General features: G+C 36.0%; 1 long non-coding RNA gene across 1 annotated transcript; it reads right to left on the minus strand.

The window, feature by feature from the left end:
- Positions 1-1,476: 1,476 nt before the first annotated feature.
- LOC142232758 (uncharacterized) lies at positions 1,477-2,068 on the minus strand. Its single transcript, XR_012721199.1, has 3 exons — positions 1,913-2,068; positions 1,756-1,819; positions 1,477-1,682 (listed from the first exon to the last, which is right to left on the minus strand). It is a non-coding gene; the product is annotated as an uncharacterized LOC142232758 (long non-coding RNA).
- Positions 2,069-12,967: the final 10,899 nt, after the last annotated feature.

A 12,967-nucleotide genomic window follows, 5' to 3' on the forward strand; every position in this document is an offset into this window, starting at 1 on the left:
CGAACCGAGGACCATACAGTTTGTAAGCCAACACACTACCACTGAGCTACGTAGCTGTTATAGTCACCAGAAGACAATTATCGTTATAAGTTACATTTATATAGCATAGTTTGCAGCGCCCACGAGCCCATGCAAACATAACATTATTTAACAGAAACATACATGTGTTGGCAACGTGGAGCAGTGGTTAGCATGTCTGCCGTACATGCAAAGGGTCGTGGGTTCAATCCCTGCTCCGACCAAACACCAATTGTTTTTTTTTAATTTACGCATTTATATTTATACTATATTAAATTTTTATAATGAAACTTCGAAATGTGGGTTATTAAAGATTTACAGTCAGAAACAGTGCTTGATATAAACGAAATGGACTGAGCTTTTGGATAAAATATTATTTTTTTATTGCAAAAATAACAATTTTGTAATAAAAAACTGGTTTTGGTATAAAAGTTTGATATTTTGGAAGGAATTCAAAAACTCTAACAAAGGAAGAACGTGGGGTCGAGTATAAACATACATAAATAATTTTATAATATACACAAATTAAATAATATTTAGACTTAAATTAAATAATATTTAGACTTAAGCGTATAAAATTTTTGGCCTTATCATAAAGCAGTTTCCGAAACAACATATAAGCGGTTTCACAGAAATTGCTCTCTTTCGATTCTCTCGCTGTGTTAATTTGATATCTTTCGTCAACCCTCCCGGTTTTTATCTCTATTTCTTTCTCTATACTCTCTCTCTCTCTTTCGCTCTCTGAATAAAATATCACAACATATATATGTTTAATCGAAATTTGTAAATTTATATATGTTTACATTCACACATATAATTTTTATGAAACATGCATGCCCCAAACATAATATATTCTAACATATTAACATATGTGTTCCAAACATTTAGTGTTAGTTTGAGAACATTACATGTTTGCACTTAAATATATTGTGTTTAAAAATTGTGCCCGAAACACATTTTGTTTATATCGAAACATATGAAAAACATATTTTTCTAACAGTGCATGTTAGCATGGTCCTTCTAATATGTAGATGCGCCTAGATTTCCAATAAATCAGCAGCCAGCCTTACAGGCTACGCTAAATTAGTTTTTCTGAAAGTAAACAGAATAATTCGAATTTAATTTTGTTAAATTAAAAGTTAATTTTGTTAAACATTACCTGCATAGAATATCAAGTTCAATTCTTAGTTCCAGGTTGCAAATTTATAATCTTCTTTTGCAGTTGTAATCTTTTAGCATAAAAAGGTGTATGAAGGAGCTCGGTAATTTAATTTTAGTAACAATTCCTTTCCAAAATTTCCGCACATTGAAATCGTCTATTCAAATTTGAACCAATTATAGACAAAAATAATGGGACAGAAATGTAATATTTGGTATTATATTGATGATACTTTGCAAATTCTAAAAATAGACAAAATATATAAATGGGAAATACATATTTTTATTATTTTCGGATATTTTTCATATTTTTAAATCCAAAAGAAAGAACTTTTTTACCATTACATAATTCAGCTCATTAGTTTATATATCAGATATACTGCTCTCTACTTGGGTTCAAACTGAAAAAGGCAGGTAAAACAAAAATACAATTTAATGCCAACGCCACTTCGCAACTTCAAGGTGAATCTTCCAACAAACCCATACCGCTCTTGGTTTTAAGAAAACTAGGAGTGAAAAAAATTATAATTTTAAAAGATCAATATGGTACCCACTTTTTTGTTGCAAACATATTCTTACATATTTGATAAAATGATGGAGTTGATGGGATTGATTGGTCAATTTCACGAAATAAAATTGGTTACTAAAAGAAATGAATAAAAAATATATTATTTTAGTCCGTTTAATGTAAACAGGCTTCAATGGAAAACGGTATTCACATTTCACAATTTCTTACCTTCAATAAACGTAGATTGTTTTCCATTTTTACAATACCACAAAACACAAACACAGGTAATTTCAAATGCGTTCTCTCATATATTTTTTCAAACCTTTACCACGTGGCCATTTGTTGTTGCACACTTTATTTATTTCAACCCTTTGCTATGATTTGTTGTTGCGTTCAAGATATTTATCTACACATTTTCTATGCAGCAGACAGAATGTCGCCAATCATGTTTTTCAATTTACGCGAAAAACAAAAACCCAACAGTTCGTTACAAGTTACTTCTACAGACTGATCTCTCCATCATAAATTGTTGAATAAATACCCGTTCTATTGTTCTCTTTTCGCTCTTTCCATTGCTCAAAATTATTCAATTTCAATCACAAAAGTGATTGGATCAATCACATGTGTAATTGGAAACGGAAAAAATTTCAATCACGTTTGTAATTGAAAATTATTTCCGAATTGATTAACAAATTGATTGAATCAATTAATATTTTAATTGGAAACGTAACAAATATCAATCATTTTTTTAATTGGGTTTTATTCGGATTTGATTAAATAATTAATTGGATCAATTAACATATTAATTGAATCCGTTTCCAAATTCAATTAAGTGTTTAATTGAAAAAATGTTGGTGATAATTTTTTGTGTGTATAGCTTTAGATTACTGGTGAACCTAGAAAACGTTAACTTAAGCAGTTTGTTAATGTTTCTGGAATCAATCTGGTTGGTTCAACAAAAGTAAATAATCAAGAAGGTTCAGTGGTTAAGACTAGAAGTGCCAATATGTAATATGTACTTTTAGTTAAATGTGGTATCATAATGGACTGAATAGTCTAAGTGAGCCTGAAATTTAATCGGGCTGCCACTTTAACTTAACCTAAGCTAATAGCCGAAGCTACTGGTACGGAAGCAAGCTAATAGCCGAAGCTACTCGTTGCCCCGAGTGGCCCCGAGGAGCCACCGTGGTGCAATGGTTAGCATGCCCGCCTTGCATACACAAAGTCGTGGGTTCGATTCCTGCTTCGACCGAACACCAAAAAGATTTTCAGCGGTGGATTATCCCACCTCAGTAATGCTGGTGACATTTCTGAGGGTTTTCAAAGCTTCTCTAAGTGGTTTCACGGTAATGTGGAACGCCGTTCGGACTCGGCTATAAAAAGGAGGTCCCTTGTCATTGAGCTTAACATGGAATCGGGCAGCACTCAGTGATAAGAGAGAAGTTCACCAATGTGGTATCACAATGGACTGAATAGTCACAGTGAGCCTGATACATCGGGCTGCCACCTAACCTAACCTACTCGTTGCCCAAAAACCCTGAGTTTATATTCTCCCACAGCCACGACGTAGATGGGAATTATACTCATAGCACGCAAAAATAAATGTTGCCCAAAGTCAGATTGCCTCATAAAGCATAAACACATATACCAAACAATGTGAAGCACAATTAAATAAATTCATGTAAGGACGAATACTTTTTGTATTTCGTTCCGTTACATTCCCCTCTCCTTTCGCAAAGCGTGAGCTTTCTTTTTCTTTAACATGAAACATATTGTGGTCGAGTTTTAGTCCTATGGACTCGCACTACCTTCGAGAGGTATCGTTTACTCCCCGAAGGGAGCTAGGCGGGTGGTGGTTCCGGCAGTGGTTGTGACGGGGCTGATTAAATCGCCTATCGTATTTTCGGCAGTTATGGTTTCGAAGGTTGTGATTTCTGCGGTCGGGATATCGGTTTGTGTGGTTTCGTCGATTGTGATTTCGACTGTGGCTGTAGTTTTGACGGTTGTGAGTTCTGTGCGTGCGGTTTTGACGGTTGTGGTTGAAGTTTTGGCTGTTGTGGCGTTGACGGTCGTGGTTTCGGCGGTTGTGATTTTGACGGTAGCGGTTGCAGTCTCAGTTTTTGGAGTTTTGGCTGGTATTTAGTGGACTTCTGTACCCTTGGTGGCATGTACCTCTGCCTGAAAGAACGTTTATCATTCAGTTAGATGCAATGTTAGGTTGCCTTACGAAGACCACTGACTCGTCCAATAGCAGGACTGTATATGGCTTCGTTCTCTTCGGTAGGAAGGAAGTCTCTCGATGTAAGAGTATTCAAGGAATGTTGTTTTGCAATCGGGTCGGAAACTGGGAGGCTTATGATTTCATTGTCCAAGGTAAGAGTGACATTCCTCTGACATAAAAAATCCATTCCTGAAATGACGGGTTCGGCTAGAGTAGGTATTACGGCTTCCTTTAAACGTCTAGCCTTGTCGTTAAAGCTTATGTCGCGAGAAAATATGTCACCGCATGATACCACTCGCTTGTCGACCATTTGTATCTCTCTTCGTATGCATTCGGCTCTATGTCCTTGGCTACATAAAAACCTTTTCATAGTACCGGATATGTAGCTCGATGAAGCCCTGTGTCAATCAGGGCATCAAACTGATTGCCACAGAGGAACACTTTTACGAAGTATCGGTTAGTCGGTGGCATATCGACTCATTTAGCTGGTCGCTTTTCGTGGCATTGACAATCTATAGTTCGAAGACCCTCCTCACCGCAATAGGAGCAAAACAAAATCGGTTTTTGCACTGAAAACGGAAGTGACCCACTTCCTTACATGTCCAGCAGTGGTTCTGCCTATTGTAGTTGGCCGGATTTTTGATAACCATATGTGAGGTTGTGTCTGTCGGGATTCATCTAGTTTTAGTCGGTTAATTCGACGAGTTCGTCGAGAGTGCGGAAATCATTTCTTCGTATATAATGACGATATTCGGGCTTAAGTCCTTCGTAGATGCGATCGAGGTGGTCGATGTTTCGTAGCCGTGGGTGCTGACGGGCCGTGGTCAGCATATTCAATATATAGTCCTTAGCTCTTTCCCGGTTAAGTTGTTTACGGTTGTAAAATGACTGTTCACGCTGTGTTACATGCCTCTTTGATAGGAAAAATCTTCCTGCTTCTAGTCGGAAATCTGCCCAGGTGAAGATATCCCCCCTCTTAACACGGAACCACTTTAGGGCATTGCCCAGCAGTACCATGAGGAGGGTTGGCAATAATCGATCCTTCGAGAGGCGATAACACTCGGATAATTCCTCCATCCTTTCCAGGAATTCCAATAAATCGGAAGCAAGCTACTAGCCGAAGCTACTGGTTAAGAAGCAAGCTAATAGCCGAAGCTACTAGTGCGGAAGCAAGCTAATCGTCGGAAAACGATTAGTGCGGAAGCAAGCTAATAGCCGAAGCTACTAGTGCGGAAGCAAGCTAATCGTCGGGAAACGATTAGTGCGGAAGCAAGCTAATTGTCGAAACAATTAGTGCGGAAGCAAGCTAATAACCGAAGCTATTAGTGAGGAAGCAAGCTAAATGCCGAAACACTTAGTACGGTGGTAGAGTTCCTGTCGCTTAGTGTGAACTGACTGCGGTCGAGCCACTCGTCGTGTTCAATACCATTCGGCTGTCGGGACTCATGATCGTTGCCCAAAAACCCTTAGTTGATATTCTCCCATAGTCAGATTGCCTCATAAAGCCTCATAAAGCATACCCACCCAGACTGCATTGAATGACAGTGGGTATGTGGAGAGTGGAGCAGTGGGCATATGCATAGTGGCCACACAAAATACCCATATACCAAACAACATATACCATAAATTCATGTAAGGACGAATACTTTTTGTATTTCGTTCCGTTACACCTTTCATAACTCCCTGGTGAGAAATCCACAGTCCTTCCAAAGAAAATATCTACGGGTTTCCTTCCTATGGTCCTATGGTTGAATGTATTGAATGGTTATATTCATTTACTGCCCTTTCGGTAAGTTCCTCAAAGTTACGGCAAATCCCTTCATGTTTCAGACATCTCATCAATTCCGCGAGGGTGGAGTGGAATCGTTCCACATGCCCATTTGCTTCGCTACAATAGGGAGGCGTAGTAAAAATTTCGATTCCCAGTTCATCTTTCATCATAAAAAGGATTGAAGCGGAATTCAGGGATTTTTCATTATCAATCACAACAGTCTTGGGAACTCCATAGAAACATATAAGGTCACGTATAGGTCGTCGTATGTCCTCACACAGTCACAGTCACAACAGTCTTGGGAACTCCAAAAAAAATATAAGGTGAGGTAAGGGTCGTCGTATGTCCACTATCGATTTTCCACTCAAAATTTTTACTTGTGCGTATTTAGAAAACTTGTCCAAAGAGGTCATAACCAATGTTTGGTCAGTCGAAAGAATGTATATATGTACTATTTGGCCGGGATAAGATGGCATAGGAGCAATGACGTATTCAGGGGGGGGGGGTATCAAATGCTAGTTGAAAAGCCCTTCAAACGAATTGTTTTTGTTCTCGCACCACAAATTTCATTTTTGGAAAATGTCTTTCTGCTTTTTATGTGTGTTTGTTGTTCTTTTTGTGAACATGACTCGCTTTGTTTGGCCATAGCAACAACAACGAAACAGCCAAACCCACATGTGTAAATGAAATGGCGAAAAACCTGCGAAAAGAACCTGCCTAATTCAGCGATGGAAGCACTTGGAGAGTGCAATAAAGAGATATTCCCAAACGTGCATATTCTTTTAAAAATTTTGGTCACTTTGCCAGTTACTCAGGGATGGAAAATACAATTTTTAAGAAAGTACAAAAAAGGTATTTTTTGAGCGGAAAGGTACTTTTTACTAAATTTCAACAAAAATTTCACTGGAAGATTATTGTCAAGAGACTGAATTTAAAAGAAAATAAAATTTTGACAAAATTTTCTATAAAAATAAAATTTTGCAAAAATTCTATATAGAAATAAAATTTTGACTACATTTTCTACCGAAATAAAAAATCGATAATATAGAATCGCATTATTTTTTCGACTAAAACATTCTTGAAGTTCAATAAAATCTTGTTTTTGACTATGTCTTTTACAAAATCGAGATTTTCTTCCCACATTAACATGTCTGTTTTGCCATATTTGTAAAAGACTATTAGCAAATAAGGTTGATAAAGACTTTCTCAAAATATTAAAATATTTTGTCAAAGCTATTGTACCATAAATCTGATATCGACTTAAAAATGTCTACACCAAAGGTACTAAATCATTCGCGGGGGTACTACGTTACTGACCGGGGTGAAAAAGTATTGAAAAAAGTACTATAGTACTGCATTTTCCATCCCTGCAGTTACTACGTTCTCATCCGAACGTTCATTTTCAGCAATGAAGAGATTAAAGACGTATCTTAGAAATTCGACTAGCAAGACTAGACTTAATAGATTGGCATTAATGTCGGTTCATCGCCGAATAAATGTGCCGACTGAAGAAGTCATTGATTTATTTGCTGGCCAAAAAAACCGTCGGCTCAATTTAATATTATAAAAATATTGTATACATACCTATGCATAAATAAAATTTTCTACACATGAGATTATATGAATATTTTTTTTAAATTGAATACATTTGCGAAATGGATCGGATACAATTATTGTATTGTTCCCATAATTTGATCTGGTGCTTTTATGCCATTGATTACCGAAGGATTTAAGTATCTTTTCAATAGAGACAGAAGGGTTACGTCAGTAAATTCACGTTCTACAATTGTATGTCTATGATAACCAGGAAATATAACTTGGAACTGATACGATGGTTAATCACCTACTATTAGAAACAGTTGATTTTTGAAAGCATTCACAGGAACTTCCACACTGGGTACTAAATTCTTATTCGAACTTTCGCCACTATGTATGGATCCCGTCAATGAATAAACATTTGTGGTCGGCGGTCTGGATATTAGTGCTTCCTGGCTTGTATCGTATTTCGTAACTATACTCTTCTAGTATGGCTTTTCACCGTTTCATTTTCGTATTAGCATTCTTGTTGCTAAGTGCATGAGTAAGTGGTTGGTGATCATTGTGAATTACCACCTTTGCCGTACCATACAAGTAGCTTCTTAAATTGTAAAGGAACCACACTATCGCTAGCATTTTCCTCTCCTTGGTTGCATAATTTTTCCCTCCTTCTGATAAAACCCTGGATATAAACGTCACAGGTCTCCCATCCTGACTTAATACAGCTCCTATAGCTTTATTTGACATGTCGGTAGTCAAATGGAATTCCTTTTCAAAAAAAAAAAAAAAAGATAGACCAATCCTCAGGTAATATTAATGCATTTTACAACGAGTCAGTTGCTTTTTTCTCGTCTTCGATCAGGAGTAGAGATGGGTTTAGACCTGGGTATTTACCCAACGCTGGGTATTTACTAGAGAATTGCATCGGTCATATATTTTTGTGTTCGAGAACATCTCGAAGCCCAAGAAGTAAGGAAGAGATTTGTAGTCGTTCCCGTTTGGACCGATGTTTGTAAGTTCGAATACAACCATAACTCGTTCTCGTTTGTGTTGTATGAAACGGTCAATCAAACAAATTCAGTCTTCGGGATCAAACACAACGAGTCAAATTGTTTTCGAAAACATAGTGAAGGAATCGAGGATTTCGAATCTTTTTTTGCCCTCACGTAGTAACAATAACAACAACTTTTATATGTATTGTACGTTTGTTTAGTTGTAAGTTGATGGAAAGGCGTTTGTGTATGAAGTAAAAAAATAACATAAAGAGGACAAAATCTTCTGCATTTCTATGTAAAAAGGTATTAACAGGAAAACAAAATATTACTCTAGTTTTTAGGAGAAACATTTGGGATGATATGATATGATATGATATTTTGGGCATTATAGTAAGTAATCGTTAAAAATGCAATTCACTTTTTTGTATAAAAAATAAGGGGCATTCGTATTTAAAGGAAATAAAACATTTTGTATTTTTCTATAGAAATAAAATTTTGACAAAATTTTCTATTGAAATAAAATTTTGACAAAATTTTCTATAGAAATAAAATGTCGACAAAATTTTCTATTGAAATAAAATTTTGACAAAATTTTCTATAGAAATAAAATTTTGACAAAATTTTCTATAGGAATACAATTTTGATAGAATTTTCTATAAAAATAGATTTTTGATAAAATTTCTTAAAGATTTTTTTTTTTTTTTTTTTTATTTAAGCAAATTTTACAATACATGCTATGCTTATATAATACTACAACTAGTTTCTTAATTAAGAAGTGACTAACTAGTAGTTTAGGCAGATAATCTTATAATACTATATTAGTAATAAATTATTAGGAAAAAAGAAAACAATGTCTATGGACTTTAATTCGTAGTAAAACGAGTAATAAGGTCATGAGGCTTTACTCTGCGCAGTCTTCTTCTCATGTTGCTATTTTGTGAAAGCTCCGCTGCTTCGAAATTAATATGATTTTGCAGTCTTTCGTTGTGCTTCTTTGCGCGATTTGTGATCTCTTCTTTCACGGTTGTTACTTGAAGATCTCGATGTAAGTCGCTGTTTCTGATATACCACGGTGCGTTTACTGCATTTCTTAGTACTTTATTTTGAAAGCGTTGTAATTTCTCTATTTGAGTTGTTTTGGCACAACCCCAAAGTTGAATGCCATACAGCCAAACCGGTTTTAGCGTTTGGTTATAAATCATGAGCTTATTGTCTAACGACAGTATTGAATTTCGTCCAATCAGCCATTGGAGTTCTCTGTATTTTGCCACCAATTCTTCCCTTTTTCTTTCAATATGATCATGCCACTTGAGCTTTGAGTCCAATGTAATTCCGAGATATTTTGCTGATCGTGAGTGCGGAATCTGATTTTCGTTTATGAATAGAGGGTTGTATGTTATGTGTTTTAAAGCGAAGTCAATATGGGTTGACTTATTGCTGTTTAATTTCAAGTCCCAGTCTATAGTCCACTTATGTAAATCATTTAATGCATTCTGCAATTTTGCTTTGGTTTCTAGCGTATCTGAGCCTGTCGCCATTATTACTGTATCATCCGCAAATGTACCTATGAAACAGTTTTCAGTGGTCGGAACGTCATGAGTGTACAGAAGATATAAAATGGGTCCCAGGATGCTTCCCTGTGGAACGCCTGATTTAATTGGCTGTAGTTCACTATATGAACTTTCGTATCGCACTCTAAAGTATCTATCTTCCAAGTATGATTGAAGGAGATTACAAAAATTGAGTGGTAGCAATGTTTTAATTTTCCGAATGAGGCCAGCATGATTTACTATATCAAAGGCTTGCGAGACGTCTAGGAATACCGCAGAACAAACTTTTTCATATTCAAACGATTTTTCTATGTAGCTTGTCACCCTGTGAACTTGTTCTATCGTTGAATGTTGCTTTCTAAACCCAAACTGGTGGTCAGGAATAATGTTCCTTGAAGTTACGACAGTTTCCAATCGGTTGCAAAAAAGTCTTTCGAACAGTTTTCCGAGCACGGGAAGTAACGAGATTGGTCTATATGATTGTACATCATGAGGATTTTTTCCAGGTTTTGGAATCATAATGATTTCGGCGACTTTCCACAAAGAGGGAAAATAGTTTTTCATCCAGATAGCATTCATTATGGAAGTTAGTTTTGCTACACCTTCATAGGGCAAATTTTTTAGGACTTCTCCGCTTATGAGATCAAATCCAGGCGACTTTTTGTTTTCAAATCTTCTTATAGCATCCCATACGTCCTTAAAAGTAAATTTTTCTAGTGACATTGAACTGTTGCTTTGATGAAGATGTGACAATGGTATAGAGTCAATACGACTCGAAGAAGAATCTGAAAAAGTTGATTTCAGGTGTTCCGCAAAACATTGAACTTTCTCAACATTACTTTTTGCCCATGTTCCGTTTGCACTCCGCAGTGGAGCTTTTTGGTTTATTGGTCTGTTATACTGTTTGGTTGTTTTCCAAAGAGAATAGTTTGATTTGCTGTCGTAAGTTAAATTGGATATACTTTTATAAAACCGATCTTCATTATATCTTTTTATTTTTCTACTTAAATTTTTCGACGCATTGTTAAAAATCCGCTTGTCTATTGGGGACCGCGATATTTGCCATTTTTTGCGAAGTTTTCGCTTGGATTTAATAAGGTCTGTTATGTAAGAAGGATACGTTGATGTATTTATAGGGGTATTAAGAACTGGAGTACTATTCCATGCAGCGTATTGGATAGAATTCGAAAATTTAAGCACTTCATCTTCAATGTCATCCGTAGTCTCAATGTCAGAAAGAAGCGTAGAACTGTCAATCAAATATTTGAAGTATTTCCAATCTGTTTTTTTATGTGTCAGGGGATTATTGTAGTTTTGTGATATGTTCGTACCTCGGAAGGTTAAATATATTGGGGTATGATCAGAGCTGAGCTCGTAGCCACTTTCTATTGATAGCTCGAAAGTTGATATCTTTCTTGTAATAAAAAAATCTATTAAATCCGGATATTTCTGAGTGTCGGTCGGCCAGTATGTTGGTTTACCCGTGGAAATTGGTTTACACCCTGTTTGCGTGAGAGCCTTCATCAGTTCTCTTCCTTTAGGATTTGTTAATCTGGATCCCCAGTACGTGTTCTTCGCGTTAAAATCACCGCCCATTATAAATCTATATTTGTGTTTTTCAAATATTTCTCTGTACCTTTCAGATTTTATATTGTGTCTAGGCGGACTGTATACAGATGTTATTGATAACGGCATATTGTTTTCCATTATTGTAATTGTTGTGCCTTGGAAGTCTTCCGAACTATATGTGTTTTCCAGGTAATGATCTATTGATTTTTTAACTATGATGGCGCTTCCTCTTCTTGCATTATTACTTGGATGCATTGCGCTATATACGCTATAATTTCTGTAGTTTAACTGAGACTCTTTCGTAAAGTGTGTCTCACTCACAAGACAAATATCAATATTTTTATACTCCAATATACTTAGGAGCTCGTCTTTATGACGAAGCAATCCGTTTGCATTCCATTGCATTATTTTTAAGGACCGGTACATTTAATTTAGGCTACTAAAGAAGTTTTCTTCCAGTATACTTAGACGCGCATCCAAAGATTTATTGAAATTTTCTATTGCCTCCAGTTTGGATAGAATTAGCGTAAGAGGGTTTTGAGAGGTTGCCCTGTTTGAAACTTCGTGTGATGGAATATTTTGTTTAACTGCGTAGGAATAACTTTGGGATCTGGTGTTTATGTTTTGCGTCACACGGGTTTTGTTGACATTGGGAGATTTGTTAACAGAATTTAAGGCGGGTTTTGGGTTCTCAGTCTTGTTTATACTGCGTTTCTTGTTCCTCAATTTCTGCAATTCTTTCGCCACTATACAACCTCTGTAGCTCGCTGGGTGTTGTTCAACATTCAACAACACAGTTACAACATTTAGGTAAGAATACTGTTGGTTTTTCACAGTTTTTTGTTTCATGTTTTCCAGCACATCTTGCACAGCGTGGCTGTTTTGAACAATAATTCTTTGTGTGGTTATAGCCTTGGCAATTTTTACATTGCGGTATATGTTTTGGAGCTTTCATCGATTCAATATGTACAACAGTGTGTGCTATTTGCTTAATACCATATATATTCTCAATATTTTCTGAATTGTCAAAGCTAAGAACAAACATGTTTAGAGGAGTTTTTGTTATATAATGGATTTTATTGTAGACGTTAAGAATTTTGAATCCTTGTTTTTTAAGGTCCGATATAATCTCCACTGGATCACAAGAGTGATGAAGGTTTTTTGCAACTACTCTAATAGGTCTATTATGTTTATTTTCATAGGAATGCCATTGAATGCTGGCTTCATTTAATGCTTTCGTGACTTGGCGGTAATCATTCCCGTCGAAAGTTGATATTTTTTGAGAATTATTATCTATTAATTTTATAAGAAACCCTTTTTGAGCATTCGTTTTTAAAATTTCTTGTAAAGTTCCGAAGTTTTCGGTTGATTTTATAATTATAGGGGGCGGCCTCAATGGCATCTTAGATGCAGTTGGTGTGTGACTTACTTCATTAATTGTATTTATTGGATCAGATGATCCATTATTTATAGGTGAAGTTGAAGGAGATACGGATGCTTTCCTGTTTGCTTTACCATTTTTGTTTTTATTTCTCTTTACCACAATCCACTCGGTTTCTTTAGCCAACTCTTCTTCATCTGTTTCATAAGCATGTTGCTGATTTGTATTTAATACATGTTCGGTATTGTCTCCTACATTAT

The sequence above is a fragment of the Haematobia irritans genome, chromosome 4 (genome assembly GCF_050003625.1).
Source record: "Haematobia irritans isolate KBUSLIRL chromosome 4, ASM5000362v1, whole genome shotgun sequence".
In the NCBI taxonomy this organism is placed as follows: Eukaryota; Metazoa; Arthropoda; class Insecta; order Diptera; family Muscidae; genus Haematobia; species Haematobia irritans.